General features: G+C 32.9%; 1 long non-coding RNA gene across 2 annotated transcripts in view; it reads right to left on the bottom strand.

The window, feature by feature from the left end:
• Nucleotides 1-17,869, bottom strand: part of LOC148279844 (uncharacterized) — a 194,959-nt gene extending 177,090 nt beyond the window's left edge. For both annotated transcript variants that reach the window (XR_015822770.1, XR_015822769.1), the window contains exons 1-2: nucleotides 17,318-17,869; nucleotides 7,950-8,414 (exon numbers count right to left, since the gene is read on the bottom strand). This is a non-coding gene — a long non-coding RNA (uncharacterized LOC148279844). The remainder of the gene's footprint in view (nucleotides 1-7,949; nucleotides 8,415-17,317) is intronic.
• Between the last annotated feature and the right edge of the window lie 667 nt (nucleotides 17,870-18,536).

Below are 18,536 nucleotides of genomic sequence, written 5' to 3'. Positions count from 1 at the left end.
TTGTTATTACTGCGGAGACGAACATGGATATTAAAGTTGATAGGAATAAAAATAACTCGCTAATGCCAAGGGCAGGAATTTTAACGAGAGCTTTTTGTTTAAGAATATTCTTAAACCGATGGAGGAAGACACTGCGAGAAAAATACTTACGAAAGACTGAAGACACAATATGGATATTATTCTTTAGGGAAGCAAATAATACATTTATTTACAGAGCATCAAATTTTACCTGGCTAGACATGAAAATAATAGGTTTAGTTTTCCAGAATTTTCTGTTCACCTTTTTATTCCACGGCACGATAATGACACTAATATTAATTTGAATATCCGTAACAGAACGTGCGAGTTTTGGACAATAATTTATTCTTACTTAGCATATTGAAATTTGAATGTTCGCTTTACTATTGCACTGATTGGCTATTCTTTCGTCGTAGGTACTAATTTATTAATAATCCTTATATCATCATAGGTAGAGCACTGCATTGGTACACCAATCGCAGCGTATCTTGATATTTTCTGTTACATGAAGATAAGATGATCAGTTTTATGCTTCAGGTACCAGTCTTAGGACGATGAAATATTCTGGTGTGAACACACCCTTTTAAATAAATCTTTCAGATCAACCATGTCGGGAAAACCCGAGACCTCTTACATGGTAGGTAAACGCGCTGACCATTACACCACGAGGCCGACATATAATATAATAATTCAATGAAAACTAAAAATAGATTTTTTATGTCGATAGCAGTTTCATACAAAGACTATTAAATCAACATCTACAAATGTTAAAATCACTAAATAATGTATTCAAATTAGATATATGTGTTTATTATTTTTTCATGGTATATTTGTTTATCTTATTGTTTTTCTTTTTTTGATTGAGCGGATACAGTCTAACTACTGCCCCTTGTTTTGAATGTAATTGTTTATGTACAGATTTTATTTGGGTTATTTAGATTATTATTTTTAAGTACGATTAATATTTTTACAAGTAAACTTCACCAACAAACCACAAAAAGTGGCTTGGTGAGGTTTTTGTATTTATTAGGTTTATTTGTTTTTTTTATGTGTCTTAATTTATTTTCACATTTACTTTCACAATTAAATAAATAAACTTATTTTCTGTTACTTATTTATGCATTTTTCTACAATTTTGATAAAGGTACTAAGGCCTAGTTGCGTCGAAAAAAGTTCAATTTAAAGTTAAAATTTTTTAACACTTTTGTCAAAATGGGCACGGTGAGTTGCTCTACTTTCCTAACTTTTTAAAGTGCAACGCATTTTGACGAAAACGTGACAATTATTCATTTAACGTAAACTCAAAGGTGGCTCCACACGCTCACCAAGCATCGACAAGCGCAAGTTAGTGAATCGAGCGTTTTGCTTATTGTCTTGCGGTGGGACGGTGTCAGTATTTTGTGTATGGATTAAATATAATATGTAACATCGGCTGTGCTTCGCACCTCTATTACTGATCATCACACCACTGCAGTTGATATGAAAACCACAGGTCAACACCCAAAAAAGTCGGTAAATCATCAAACTAAAAAAAATTTTTTTTTTAAACTATCGTTTTTTAGATCCTTATTTTTTCTAAAGATTATCGTGTTTCAATATATTATTCAATTTCGTATTCATTTTCTATAGAGATAACTTATAAATAATATGCTGTATTTTATATTTTTTAAAAACGCTGTCTACCTTAGAACAGGTATTTACCTAGTGAGAATAGACAGTGCTTAATATTATGTTTGCTTATATTTGAATTTTGCTAATTTATATATTTTTTTAACCTTCATAAATGTTTTGCAAACAGAATATATTCATTATATGCTTATAATTATGGTCGATTTTCGGCACTGAACTGAACTGAATATGATGTAATCGTATGTGTGTATATGAGTACTTACATTTATATTTATATTTTTGTTTTTTATTACTTTGTTGAAATTTTTACATATTTTTGAATTTGGATTTTAGGCCAGAGCATTCTTAACAATTTTAAATCGATTGATAAGGTGGTTGATAGCTTTCCTCATAAAGGTTTGAAAAAAACAATTATTTTTTGAAAATCATTGTTCAATAAGTCAACTTATATTCACTACACATTGTCACATATATGCACACCCATACATGAATACACAATATATTTAGTAAATACACACCCTCACACAATATATTTAGTCCCCCTCCCTAACATGTACAATAATACTGATACATTGTAACAAGTAGGTACTTAGCATAAATATTATTATTGTACAGTAAAAGTTATCCTCATAATGTAATTGTACACATTATATATAAATGTATATATTTGTACCGACATATTGAAACCATTGTATAAATTCTATAATGTGTTAATAATGTGGTTTTATAGTACATAAATTTAGAGTTAACTCTAATGGACCGGTGAAGTTTACATATTATATTACATGCTAAGTTTATCAATTAACTATTTGAATTTTTTAAGTACAATATTGTAAGGGAAAAAAAACATAAATGAAAGTAATTAAATAATTAAAATCGAAGTAAAAAAAACTTGAAACAATGAACGCTCAGGATCAACTGCTGCATTCGCAAGTTTATTAGGCCTACCACACACTCGACGAGGACATGGGAGGTTGCGAGGAAAGGAGGCAGAGACGCAGTGTGGCAACATTACTTGTCATGCCGCACGTCATGCTCCTCGTCGTGCCCACCGCTTCCTATTTTATCGGTTTTTGAGCGCGAGTCAAAGGACCGGCAATATGAGCGCGAGTGGTTGGCCACATAATCGCGCGGTCGCAGTACGCATCGAGCGCTCACACAAGACGCACGCGTCATTTTTGAATAATTATATTTCTTTGTATGACATTGATATAATTAGCTATACTAAAAATGTATAGCGCGCACGCTGTCACAGTTTCATCGTCCATTGTATAGCAAAGATAAGTGACAAGTGCGGAGCGTCGCGATTAATTGCGCGAGTAGAGCAGTGTGTGGGCGGAGAGGATAACATCGGGCGAGAGGGCGGTAGCGCGAGGAGCAAAGTGATGATCAGCGCAAGGAGCATAATGTGGCGGGGATATATAAATGCTAAAGTTTGCCTTGCCTACGCATGCTAAGCGTTGCGTCAAGCGGCTTGTGGGGAGGTAGCATAACACTGATTTGCAACCAGCCCTAAAATAGCGTAGATAATTTTATTTATTTATTTATACAAAGGTACACACGACAAAAAAAATAATAACGCATCCCAAACTCCATAAGTCCAAAAGTCTCGTGTTGAGTATATATTCTTATAATAGAAAGTAGAAGCATACATATTATTAAAGAATATAAAAATTACAATTTTTACATCAACATAAATTTTAATCGGCATCTGGACAACACGATTAATAATATACTAATCTATTCAATGTCTCGCAGCAGTCTCCTGCAATGGTCTCTTCCCTTAGACAAAATCCGAACCTGTACACTTCTCTTGAAAATGGCTTTTGTTTTTGATAACTTAATATGTTCGTCCAGGACATCGAACCCTCTTGGGACCACAAACGAGAAATTTCTCTGAGCGAGATGTGCAATAACAATGACATATTACCAATATATCCGTTCAGTAGTTTCAGCACTAAGCAGCAATAACAAAACGGATTCCTAACTCTAAAATAAAAACTTGTAGTAATAAAGCGCACAATATGGAGAAGAATGTGTTCAATCAAGAATAAGGAGATAGTCCGCGGTTCGTGTGAGACCAGTTATCACGATGGTCTAACGGTTACTTGAAGGTTGAAAAACCTTTACATTACTATCATCGGATTGTCTGCCTCGTGGTATAGTACTTAGTAAATATCACTACAGGACTTATAAGTTCCCGTGTTCGACTTCCGCCAAAGGTCACTCTCTCTCTCTTTATTTATTTAACAAGTGTGAATATTAATTGATACACTAACTAAAGTATACGATAATATACGGTCCATTCAAATCTTTAATAAGCCTTTGCTTATGACGTATTCGTGTCCGAACGTTTTTAAATGACACCTTTTAGCGTGCCTACTAACACAAATGAAATTTGTATGTTTACATGGCTCACCGACAGGCACTAGCACATTAATAAAGGCTTCAGGGGCGTGCAGTGAGGTTTTCGATTAGGAAAGCAGTCACTTGGTACTAGGTACAAACACTAGTAACATATTATGTACCTATTACTTACTCATTAATAAACTTAAAATCAAGTTTATGCCATAATGTCAGCATAAAAGAGTTCTGTTACATAGTTTAATATTAAAATAGCATCGTGTCAACCAATATAAGTGCTTAATTTGTTATAAAACAGTCACAATACATGAAAAATAAACATGAATTGGTTTGTAAGAACTGCTTCCACAGAGCTACTAAAGATAAACGCATGCGCGGACTTGTGAATTCAGTACTGGGTGACCGTCTCATAGGAACCGACAGACATAGGCAGTTTCTTATTTCAGAATTAGACGGAGCGCAGTGAATTTTACTAAAATGTTGTGTGTGGGTTTGCCGCAATTTTTTTAGATGTTATTAACGAATATGCTACATCGAACCCATTACAGATCGCTACGGTTAACAACAAAGTAATTAAAAATATATTTGTTGTAGTTACAAAAAAGATTGATTGATTTTATTGTATAAATAAAATTACGTACCAATGAAGGACTTCAGCTCTACGGGATATTGGATACAAAAAATGTTTTCTTGCTCGCGGTAAAAATTAGAGCATTAAATTGTACGGCAAAGTTTCTTGAAAATGTAGGAAAAAAATAATAAAAAATATTTAAATAAAAACGCACTACTTTGATCGACGTCACTGGTTCATATGAACCAACCAATGATTTTTCATTTCATTTCATTTTTTTTTTGCACCACAACAGGCCAGGAGGCCCAATTACAGTGGTGAATTACATTACAGAACAACCAGGCTTGAGAAAAATCACATTTTATTTTTTTGTGGTCTCACCGGGAATCGAACCCGAAACCTTCCGTCCGCGAGTCAAGCGTCTTGACCACTACACCACGTGATAAGAGAGCTGCGAAGGATATCCGTTTGGCTTACCGTAAACGAACCAATCGGAAGAACTAACAGAGAACAACCTCTGACATTACACGCGGAGTTATTTCAGAAATACAAAACTTTAAAAAATCATAGCGCTAATTATGCGATATATTTATTTAAAAAAAATGGCTTAGTTTAATAGTCTGTAAACAAATAAGAAAGACACTGAACTTGCTCACTGTTTGGAAGTCAAATTTTAAGGTAAGCGTTGGTTCCATTCAATCTATTGACGGACCGCGCATGATAGGCTTATTAAACATTTGAACGCACTGTACTTTAATCATTAGTATGTCGCACAAGGGCAAGACGAAGTCTTCAATTTTAGATGACACCAAAACACAACAAAAAAAGGGAAAATGTTTCTTGTCGGAAGTAAAGAAATAACTCAAACATAGTACCTTTCACTTATCAAGTACAAAGCAGACAAAAAAAAATATACTATCATTTTAAAAATAATTCAAAATGAATCAAGATTTTCAATAATTTTTAACCATCTAATTAGGATTTATCGACATGTCTCTTGCTATGAATTTTTGTTTCTAACCTTTTTAAAATCTTACTTGATTCTTTACAAGCTTGACTTCAAACTAAAGTCTAAAGGTTTGACATTTTTTTCCCTAAACTGTAAAACAAAATATTTTTGTAATTATGACTAACCCAAATTTTTAGATTTTTTTTTATTAAACTTTTTGTACATAATGTTATTTGTACATTGGCAGGCTTATTGCCAAATGGCAATTTCTTTCAACCAACCAATAAAATAAAAGTTTTATTTTTACAATTCAAGTTACAGAACATATTCAATAGAAAATAAAGATTAAAAAACTAAAGACATCTAAAAAAAAACAAATAAACGCATTTGTTTATAAATTACTTTAAATCAAAACTATTACTCAACCGGAAAAAGGAAAGGAGAAAAATGTTGGGACCATTTTCAGTATGTTGTCAAAAACCATGTTAGAAAATGTACAACAAATTGTGATATACCGAGGTTCGAATCTTGAACCTCTGATCTGGAGTCCGCGACACGGCCAGGGAACCACCTCTAGCAATTTTGCAAATGTGTACTTATAGTAAGAACGCCATGTAAGTATTCCAAAATCTTATCTATTTTTACGCCAGAACATTATTACCAATTAATTTTATCTATTGTTTGTTAACGCACGTTCCGAAATTTGTAATAAAACGTAGATTGAACCAATAAAACTGATAACATGGATTTTATTAGACGCCACCCTATCTATTAACGCCGTAAAAAAATATGCATACTATAAAGTATCTATTTGCATTCTTGTGATATTCAATTTGCAAACAATGTGTAATTTAAGTGTAAAGAAATGAAAAAATAATACCTAACATTTGATCTACTTACAATATAAGGAAATTCAGTGGTTTTGCATTTTCAAATATACTGTCAAACAAAGCCAATGTTTTTTTAATGTATCGTATTTATCAGCACTATGATTTTTTAAGTTTAGTAATTTGGAAATTACTCCGCCTGAGACGTCACAAGCTGTCGTCGGTGAGTTCTGACGATTGGTGAATTGGCTTTCCTGAAACCGGAAATCTATCACAACACGCTATCATTGGTTGATTCGGAAGAACTGTGCCGTAGTTCAAAGTAGTGCATTTTCTTTTACATACATTTTCGAGAAACTTCGCCATACAGTTAAATGTTCTAATTTTACCGCAAAAACTTTTTTCTGTATAATTTCCCGTAGCACTGAACTTCCTCATTCATACTAAAACTATAATAAATGCGCCATGCTTTATGCAAAGAAGTTTCTAAATTCAAATTTAAAAATTAAGTAAGTATTGTATAAATAATAGTAAACAAACCATATTTCCTTTGTTGGATGCTTGCAATTCAGCAGGACTAAAGGATTATTTAAAAAAAAATAAATGTAAATACTTCGTATTTTTTGTTGTGTTGGATAAAAAAAATAAAAAAAACAAATAATTTATTATTAAAACCTCAAAGCACGAACTTACTTAGTTTATATTTATTTTTGTACTATTTTTTACACTTATTATAATATATTAAATAAATATTTATATTTTCCGTCAAAGCATTTCAACCCAAAACCGGTAAGATGTAATTAAATTATTTATTTATTTACAGAAAAACCCTAAGTTAAATATGGAAAAAATGCCTAAGTTAGTTAGTTAATTAAGTTGAACTTTCAGTTTTTTTCAAGTCAATAATAAGTAGCTGTTTCCTTTTGAGATTAGTTGACATATTTTAATGATATAATCAACAATGATGTTGAAAGGGGAACACATTTTTTACAACTGTGTTTACAAACACGTGAATATTTACATTAGTCATCAATACTCAGCGGAACGAACAAAAAACGCTCGTTGAATGAATTACAACCTGCGAAATCGTTTTTCAAGTGGCATTCTGCATTCCAGCGCGGTCCCACGAGAGACAAAACGTCTGAACGTGTTGAAAACATGGTAACTTACGTCGGAAATTAAAATTAACACTTGAACCCGCAGACCAAACACGCCACGTGTGTGTTCTTGATGCGATGACAGTAATGCGCCGTCGGCGTCGTCGGATTTGCTAAAAATGAATTCGTTAATGTCAAATTCAACCTCTGCTCTTTGGCGTTTGAAGCTTTCGAGGCAGTCCTTGACATTCGTAAGTCAGTATAGTATGTCATTATGTCACCGAAAAATGCCAAAATCTGCCATACAAAGGCGAGCACGTACGGTATTAAAAAGGGTACATAAATCACTTGGGTTCACTAAGGAAACGAGAGCGTGTTTAGGGTTTATACTAAAATTTTCGCATATCACGATTGAATCTTATAATGCGTGAGGGATACATAACAGATTTTACGCTTGGATACTCCCTAACCTTTTAAAATTAGTCAGATCTTACCTTTTGGGCTTCCAACGGCGCTTAAACACTCCCAGCATTGTGAATTCGACTCGTAGAGCACGTTACTTATTCAACAAACTTAAACGATTCAATTCTAGGCTTTAATTTTATATTTTCACTACAACAGCTAAACACTAGAGTTATTCTACACTTTCACTTAGATTAACTTAACTGTAACGCTAATGAAGTTATCGTGCAAACGTTTATATTTATATCTACTCTTTGTCACAACGATTGAGCTTCCTTAAAAAGAAGCACTTTAATATGTCGGGAATTCTTCACGCCTTGTAGCGTCTTTCAAAACTTTAGATAATCACAAGAAATATAGCAGAATTTCACTTCGTGAGAGCATTTCTTTCTACAAAGTTGGCGAAGTTTCTTCTTCCTAATGTGTCAACTTGCTATAACGTGTTTGTTCCGAAGATTCAGCATTTCTCATACATCTCCCGCAAACATCTTCATGACCTATAAAGAAAACAAAAACATCATTAGCAATACGACAAATACAATGGCATAAAATTTCATTGTTTCAGTGTTCAATAGCTGAATAGAAATTTTAGGAAATGTCTAAAGAAGACGGAAATTATTTCATCTTAGTAGACAACTTCAACAAAACTGATTTCATCATCAATAAGAAAGTAACAACTTATTATTACAGTTTTTGGATTGGTTTAAAAAAATCGGAAATAATATTATGTACATATTGGAAAGTCAAAAAAATATTTAATGTTTGAAAATAGCTTCTTAATTATACAAACATGTATTTCAAGGCATACTAATAACTAATAATGTTTTCCAATAATTTATTGATATTGAAATAGCGCACTCTATGCTAATGTTAAAACTTATGGAAATGCACACAAATTCTGTAGTAAAATATATCTAAACATACAACAAATCACGACAAGCACGGAAAATTCGTACATACTACAAACAAATAATATTTCACGCTTTAAATAGTCATAAATAACTTGAAAACAAAAGTTTTACCTCTAGGCTATCGAAAGCGTTTCGCCTTGCGATAAATATGTATAACATTTGAACACGTAAATAAAAATAACACAGCTTGAATTATTATGCACATAATCATGAAGCAAAACTTGGCAACCTTTACCAGAGCGGTCATAATCAGATGGATGCATTTACATTAGAAATGACCGGAATTTAATGAAGCAATTATTACTAAACTCCACACTAAGGCCGAGTCCAGTTGCCGAGCCAGTAATCGTATTAACGCATCACAGCGTACTTCCGTTACTTTCTTACCTCGTTATTTAAAATGTCTAAAACGTGATGAGGAATCAAATAAACGAAAATGAGGAAAATAATTTCCTTAACAGACGGAGCAATCATCTCGACCGTAATAAATAATCGAAAGTAAAATGTGCAAATGTTTTTTTAAATTTTGTTTGAGTCTAATAATATTATAAGAAACCCGCCACACGACAGAACACAGAACCAATGTCAACGGGTGTAACAAAAATGGAATTTTATTTTTCTTATCAACGCCGACGCTACTCGAAATTAATAGTAAATTGGACGCCGGATGTTACAAAAACGGCAGGCACGCGAAACTACCGCACGTTTGATCGTGTGTAGTGTGCCATCTCTACAGTTTACACCCGGCTGCCGTGTCCATAATCCATTAGAGCATTTAATAATAATATGGATTATTGTCTTTTGGACCCGTATTAAAATGGGAAGTATCGATTTTGAAAATTCCATCATAGACGAGAATATATTACCAAAAAGGCACATTTGTAAGTTCATTTATCCATGCAATATATATTATTTTCCGTTGTTACTGACATTTTCAAACTGATGAGAAAACAGATTTAATGATGTCCGCGTTTAATTTTTATAATTAAAATGCAATCCTACCAATAAATTTCAATAGATAACCTAAAATATTTAATGATGTGTTTATTAATTAATTAGTGATTTAAATATCATAAGTAAATTTAAGAATTGATTTTTTTATTCATGCAAATACGTTTACATATTACAAAAAATAATAAAAACGTATCACTAACCCTAACAATATAATTATTCAAACCGTAATTTAAACTATGTATGTATTGCACATTTAAAAATAAATACATATATTTAACTGTCTTACTAGTTCGTTAAATAAAAATAAGCAGGAATTTTGGGAACAGTCAATAGATTTTTTAACAAAATGTATGTTTTATGTTAAAATTTCTTAATTAGTCTGAGTCTACGTTTTTCACGAATTGATATTTCAAAACTTGCCCTCCTGCTTACCTATGGTTTTTTTTTTTTTTTTTGGTGGATGAAATTTTTATTGATTTAATGTCTTTTTGCGAAAAAAACTTAATATTTTACAACACTTTACAATGAAAATGACTCAAATTTTCCGTAAAAGAATTCACTATTCGATCTTATTTACTCAGATGTTAAGGCCTATTTACAATCAGGCCCTTGAACTTCTTCATTCTGTGGTTTTAGTCTACGGTTATAATACAATCACAAGTATTACATAACTCTTAAGCGTCATATTACATTTTGTCATCGTATCCAGTGACCCGTGACAAACAAATCGCGATAAACTTATCTCTGTCAGAACGCATTCAGAATAAATCCATCGCGAGATAAATAATGCATTTGATGTTCCGTTGACTGGACAGTGGACAGTACTTTAATATTATGCTTTATGCGACAAAAATATACGGATTTCGTAGCTCTTGTCACGATTCTTGAGGCTTTAGTTAATGGACTGGAATAGCGATGCACAAAACCGAATTGTGCAGTAATTAATTAACACGTAGCGGAAATATTCGATTGATTTTTCGAAACCGGTTATATACTATATATACTGCCAACTAGAATTTTTAACGCTGGCGGTAATATATCAATTAAAAGTTAAGAGAAAAAAACCATTTAATTTTGATCTTCAAACCCTTATTGAAACTATTAATTGACTTTGAATTTTTTTTCTTGTTATCTCATATTTTAAATAACATATATTATTTATTTACATGAAATATAAGCACTGCAGCACCTTCTCAAGTAAGTTTAAATGCAGATGATGGTAAGACAGAGATAAGAATGGAAGAAATAAGAAGTGCTGCCAAATATATGAAGAATGGAAAAGCGCAAGGTTTTGATAATGTTGCTACAGAGTTTATAAAGGCGGGTGGTAAAATAACTTTTGTATGGCTGCACAAGCTTGTTTAGAGGAAAAATACACTCCTCCAGACTGGAGAAGGGCTGTTGTTATGCCTCTATACAAGAGAAAGGGTTCAAGGGTGGAACGCGGAAATTATAGAGCAATCAGCCTTTTGAGCGCTGTTGGCAAAATGTATGGAAGAATACTGATTGAGAGAGTAAGAAAAGTTACTAAGGATAGAGTGTGGGATATTAAGAGCGGTTTTATCAACGGAAGAGGATGTATGGATCAAACATTTGCTTTACGAAACATGTCTAAAAACCAAAAGCTTTTCTGTGCATTCGTCGAGCTGCAAAAAGCGTTTGATAGAGATATCAGAGAAAAATTATGGAAGGTGTTATCGAAGTATGGAGTGAGCGGAAATCTGACACGAGCTATTGCTTCTCTTTATAAAGACAGTACAGCATTTGTTAGGGTAAATGGATCATACAAATCGTGGTTTAATATTCATAAAGGAGTCAAGCAGGGATGTGTGATATCACCATGGCTGTTTAACGTGTATATCGATAACGGCGGCCTCCGTGGTGTAGTGGTCAAGACGCTTGACTCACAGACGGAAGGTTCCGGGTTCGATTCCCGGTGAGAATACAAAAATTAAATGTGATTTTTCTCAAGCCAGGGTGTTCTGTGATGTAATTCACCGCTGTAATTGGGCCTCCTGGCCTGTTGTGGTGCAAAAATAAAAAAATAAAAATAAAATAAAATAAAACTACATGAAAAAACTGAAAGACTTAGGAATGGGAGCGAAAATGGGTGATTTTTGTAACTTTTGTATGCTGATGATGCCGTGCTTCTTGCTTACAACAAAGAGGAACTGCAATTCTTGGTAACAAAGGTCTACGATGTATGCAAGGAAAGCGATTTGCTGATGAATGTCGATGAATCGAATGTGATGGTTTTTAAAAGAAATGAAAGTATCACTAAATGTGAAATCACTGTGAATGGAGTTATACTAAAACAACTAGAGGAATTTGTGTATCTAAGAAGTATTTTTAATAGGGATGGAATAATTGAGAAAGATATTAAAAGAAGGAAGGTGAGTGCCGGGAACAGAGTGAATGGTGCTTTTAAATCAACCTTGGAAAATAAATATTTATCGCAAGTAGTAAAATTAGCAGTTCACAATGGAGTCCTGGTCCCGACTCTGATGTATGGGAACGAAATATGGACTTGGAAAAACAGGTATGAAAGTAGGCTGAATGCTGTCAAAATGCGATCTCTCAGACGAATGTGTGGTAAAACTATATACGATAGATGCACAAATGTTGAGATCCGTGCATTGTGTAAAGCTGAGATAAGCATTATCGACAAAATCAAGAAAGGAGTTCTGCGCTGGTTTGGACATGTTGAGCGAATGGACAGCAAAAGAACGGCTAAGAATATTGACAATTCGAATGTTGATGACATGATATGACCAAATCCAACAAATACTTGATGATGAACATGTCAAAAATCCAAAAAACGGCGCGTGTGCATGAGAAGATGTATGAATATAGAAGAAGCGAGATCTGTATGCAAAGATAGAGTGATGTGGCGTTCTATCTTATCTGCTTATCCTTAAGGGGAAATGGCGTGATGGTTTGTTGTTGTTGTATGTATTATTTTACATTAAAAATAAATTAAAAAGTACTTGAGTACAGAGCATTTTATCTAAGCCTTATAGGTAGATATAAAAATAATACTTTATATTATTTGCACATTTACAACAAAGTACACATTTTTCCTCTCAACAGAGACAAAAATAACATATAAAAAAGGATTATTCTTTTTAGATAATATCCAGAACTTTGGAACAAATTTTAAACAAAGTTAAAAAGCACGTTCCTTAGAATGATTTTCAAATTTCACCTTTGACTACGACTTTCACAAGATATTTTATTAATAACATCTTTTTTCTCGAATTTATTACTTATTTAACAATAATATAATAATCTTCTAGCGAGGCTAATCAAGTTTCATGGGTAGTTCCTGATTGTGTCACTACAATCTACACTGAAAAAATCCCTCCACATATCCGAAAAGCGTTTTAAAGGCCGAGGATCCGAGTATACTGTTTTGTTTTTATTTTAATATAAACTAAACATTTGCGTCCAAACATTTCGATTTTGGAGGCCATTTTGTACGATTTGTAAATAACTAAAGAAAGAAGAATAAAATGGGAATCGAGTTGTGGCAGAGCGAGGTGCGAAACTTGGATCTTCGATCCGTGAAACCACGACACAATCAAATAAAAAAATGTTTACAAAATGACTTATTTATGTAGAGCCATTTTGTGAAAAATCATCTTAAAGCCGCTTTACAATTTTGTAATTCGATAACAATTGGAATCTTGTGTATTGTATAGTTACATTTAAAAATCTGAACTGATTGGGACAGTATGATGAGCAAATGTTAAGGCAGAGTGGCCGGTGACGGCAAAAATAAACGAAATCTTTCAAACGTTCCTAGTATTCCCTAAAAATTTGTAAAGTGATTCCTAACACACAGTTACACAGTGTGTAAAGTGGCCACTTAAACCAGCCAATGACAGGTCATAAGCCCTGTGAATGCCTAGACTTTCATATTCCCTTCTCAAAAATGTTTTCCCTCTCTGTTGAAATAAATTTAAATATGATTCCTAAGATTTTATTTACACAATTACGTACGGTAACCGATAACAACAACAACAGTTATTCAAAAGATCAGTTATAAAAATAGCTGAATAATCGAACTGTACGATGACATTACTATTCCGGACAGTAATTAAGATTCCAAGAGAATATTGCCACCGGAACATGGAACGAAATTACTCATAATGGATCCTATGTTGCCCTTATTCATATGCAGACGGCGGACATTGGAAATCACATTCAGGTATACAAATGAAGATGGACCCTTTGGTTTATCTTCAAAACTTTTTTATTATTCATGTTCTGCGTAATAATGTTACCTCCTTTTTTTAAAGTACATAACGCCGTTCATTTATTTATATACAGACATTGTCCATTTATACTAATAATAGGGTAATTATATTACAATATAAGAACAAAAACATTAAAAAGTAATAAAAACCATTGACAAACATAAGAAACATCAAGACAAGATATGAACTGTTAATTTAGTGCTCGTTTAAATCGTTGTAGACTTAAACCAAAAAGTCCAGTTCTTGTCTTGAGTTAACAAAACGACAAAAACGGGTCATTGGAGAATTAAGGGCATAGTTTGTTCTATGCTGATCGATGAACAGTACTACATTGTTTCTCAACCTACATGTCGGAATATGGAATTTTACCTGTCCCAGTAATGATGGCATATCGATTATACTATTTAGTATGCCGAACATATATATGGAGTCAATATTAGTTCTACGTTTTTGTAGACTAGAAATATTTAACATTGACACTATATCAGCATATGAAAAATTACCTCTCTCTAGTCCAAGCATCCACGCTACTTTTCGAAGCAAGCGATGTTGAACTGATTCGATGAGATTTATGCGATTCACATAGAATGAAGACCAGACCACGGAGCACGACATATTCTAGAGGAGGGCGAACAAATGAGCAATAAAAAGATTTGTGCGGACATTAGTAAAATCAGAAGATATTCTGTTAACGAAGCCAAGCAACTTCAGTATCTATATGCTCGTTGCATGTCAGTTTATAGTCCAGAACAACTCCTAAAACTCTGATGAACTTAACTACATCAATTTTGCAGTTTTCTATTAGGTACTCTAAGAAAATAGGTTGTTTTGTTCTGTGAAATGATTATTTTGCAATTTTTTAAATTTAGTTATAATCTATTGATTTTACACCATTGGTTAAAAGAGTTAATGTCTGAATGAAGTGGAAAACTGTCTTGTAAAGTTTGAATTATTTTAAGAATTTTGTTGTCGTCTGCGAAGAATCAAAAGCGAGAGTTAGAGAATGATTTAGCAAAGCATACTGACAATAAAAGTTTAAAATTTTGTGTAGAGATTTGTATTATTTTTATATTAATTACAAAATTCTTTATGACAGTGAAAGCCTTATTTGGTACCTATTTCGGTAAAAAAAAAGTTATACACATTGTAAATGCCTAGATTCCCGTATCCCCCTTCTCAAAAATATATATTTTTTTAAATTTCTATAAAAATGTTTCAAAAAAGCCATTTGTTTATCTTGCGCAGTGCAATAATGGATTAAAAAAAAATAAAATTACTTTCAAATACCGGGAAAAAATCGTTTGTGAAGTCACTGTTATTTTAAGGGTGCAATATAGATAATAAAAATAGTCCCAATATTTTTTAAATGTGTGTGAAACAGAGTTTTGGACTCGATAGCTAGGTACCATCAGGTAAAAATCCTAAAGAAAGAAATCGAGTAGAGATTAAAAGGACTTGTGGTATACTTGTTAGTGCATTTGCCTGCCATGTCTAAGGTCCCGGGTTCGATTCTAGGCAAGATCGACTCGAGGTAATGTATTTTATGGGTGTTACTCCCTGCAGTAGGTACTTCCGAACTGCATCAGCAGCGTAGGACTAAAGTTAAATCCCAATACCTTATTCGTATGCACCATTAGGTGCGCACTTAGAGTAACAATGCGCTACCGGCTGATAGAGTCGCCCATACGGACAAAAACAATTATATGATTAAAAAACACGAAGTTAGCTACAGTTTACAGCAATACAAAGAGTCGCAGGTACTCAGGTCGAGAAGTGCAAGCGCAAACCGAAACCGTTCGTTACACGTTTGTAGTTAAACGCGCGAATTATTACTCTGACGGTGCACAACTATTGCAGCATTGGGCGTTACACTAATATAGATATTGCAACATATCTCAATGTTTTGTTAATACAAGTTGATTAGTCTTACGCTTCTTAACAATTTCCACGAGGTTTAAAAGATGACAATACAACAGATAGGACAATGTTGTCTTATCCCAGCTACGTGAACAGCCTCAAGCGCGCAGGATAGGACGCTGGGACAAAACAAAAATAATCGGCCGTAGTTCGCGCGTGAGCGCTGCAAAAATAAATATACGACGGCATTTGTTACGAGCGAATTCAAGAAAAATATTATTCATTTATTAGCAAGATGTATTGGAATTGTTAAAAGATACACTTAATAATAAAAAACGTTTTTTACAGAAAAAAAGCGCGGAAACGACACGCACAAGTCGCTAATGTCCTACGGTCCTGACTTTTTTTGTTAACCCCAATACAAATCCAAGTATTTGCATACCCTTATTTGATATATACATATGTTAAAAAAACTTTTGTGGAGTCAAACATTCAAATGGATTTTTCTCTATATGGAGATATATAGTAAATAATGTATTTAGAGGGTTTTTCCAGTATGCCGACGATATATTACATGTGAGAGACACAAAATTTAAAAGGTCGAACTAAGGTCGGCCTATTTTCTTTCCTTTAGGGATGTTTTTCAAGCATGCAGGTACTACTCTATTGAAATCTAATTTAAAAGGAAACTTTCAACTCCGGAATCAAATAAAATATTTTTCTTCAACATAATTTATTAATATCAAGAAAATGTATAGTTCTACATTTGAATTAAAGAAAAATTAATGTATCAATTGCTAAAATCAACCATTGGAAAAAAAAAGCAAAGCAAATTAATTGTTGCAACAGACTACCTACATTTATTTGCGTGTTCGTTACCCTTACGCGCCTAATGATGCTTAGGAAAATAGCTGCATTGGTACAAAAATGACTATGTTAATTTTACCATTCAATTTATTAGTAGAAGGATAAACAATTAGAATATTTTATTTTTATTTAAATAGCGTCAACCATTTCTATAATTCAACTGAAACCAATTTGATGTAGCCCAGTGTGCCGATTACTACTCCACTAACTTGTTATTTAAGCATTTATCTGCATTTTCGTGCATACAACTTTTTATTTTTACTTTATTATTTCAGGTAAGCAAGATAATAATGAAAAAATACTAGAAAAAAACATATCGAAGTTTTCAACATACATAATAATCAACCTTCAATCTTTTGGTACACCAAAACCACCTTAAAATAAATAATACTTCACCATTTTCGTAAATAAATAATAAATACCCTAATCGCAATAATATTTCGATGCAAATCACACTGCGTAATTTGATAATCTTGTTAAAAAAATCTACATATATTGATTTGAACTTTTTCATGCAGATTAAAAAATAAAGTAGTTTTATTATTTACTTACTAATTTTAACATAATAAATCCAAATGTTCACTAAAACAGTTCTTACAGTACTTAAAACGATGTTTTTAATTCACTAAGTTATTCATTGTGACAATGTTTATTTTTACACTGTTCAATAACAACTAACGTCGTCACATTTTCCTTCGAGCAAATAGGAAAATGTCTTTCAAAGTTCTGAAAATAATCGTTTGCCGATTTATGTACCCCAAATGTAACCTCACTTTTTAGCTCCGCAGTGGACGAAATGAGACTCAATGACCTATAGACACAGTCCCTAGTAATTTTCAGTAAATAAACACGAGTGCATTTCTATTTTGAAATCGATAAACAGTTTTTAACGTCTCCACGAAATGCGAAGAAACACGATGAATCTAATACCGAGTTAGAATCCAACAAGAATGTCAGTTGATCCCATAAGTTTGGTTCTGTTTCCATTCAAGTTTGGGGCAAATTTTGTGACATAAACATCGATGTAATCACGCAATGATAACGCGCATGCGGCCATCGCGACCACAACTGACGTGCGAAACACTCAGATTACGGGCCGGCACTAACTTATCTATGTTTCGAACTCGCTCGCTTTGTCGACTCACAGCTGTTCCCAGCAGTAGGTGGCCATCTTGAATTTCGTATTTGCGGCTTATGATGGGTGAGCTGAAATTCGGAGCACTTAATGGTTTTCCAGGTAACAATAATACATTATGATATATAAAAAAAATCCACTGCATAAAAAAATAAAATTCTCGTAATTAAACTTTAGGACACTATGAATCTTACTCTCAAAATAAAGTTTTGTTTCAAATATCGAATATCTTGTATATTCTATTAACATTTTGAAATAATTTAAGCGCTTTTCTAAAATTATGGTTTCACTCATCCATTTAAGCTTTTCGCAACTATTAATGTTTAAAAAACATCCATCATACTTTATTCCCCAATAATGTTTTATTTAATATGTATAGTACAATCTAAAGACGATCTTTTAATTTTTTGTTTTATTTTATATTTTTTACGCTATGTATAAATAAATACACAGTAATAACATTTTTACATACTACGTAACTCCTGAAAGCATGAACGTAAAATAAATGTCAAATGAACCTCACCCGCATCAATAAAGGTTTCATCCTCACCCGTATCAATTAAGATTTCACTAAAAGGCTCTTTAACTTCACAAAAATCAACAGTTGAAAGAATAACACTGAAGAAATGCCATGTT

The sequence above is a fragment of the Micrasema longulum genome, unplaced genomic scaffold, assembly GCF_059751315.1.
Source record: "Micrasema longulum isolate JH-2025_06_02 unplaced genomic scaffold, ASM5975131v1 h1tg000663l, whole genome shotgun sequence".
In the NCBI taxonomy this organism is placed as follows: Eukaryota; Metazoa; Arthropoda; class Insecta; order Trichoptera; family Brachycentridae; genus Micrasema; species Micrasema longulum.
Note: the sequence above shows the minus strand (reverse complement) of the source record. Positions and strands in the feature narration are given on the sequence as shown.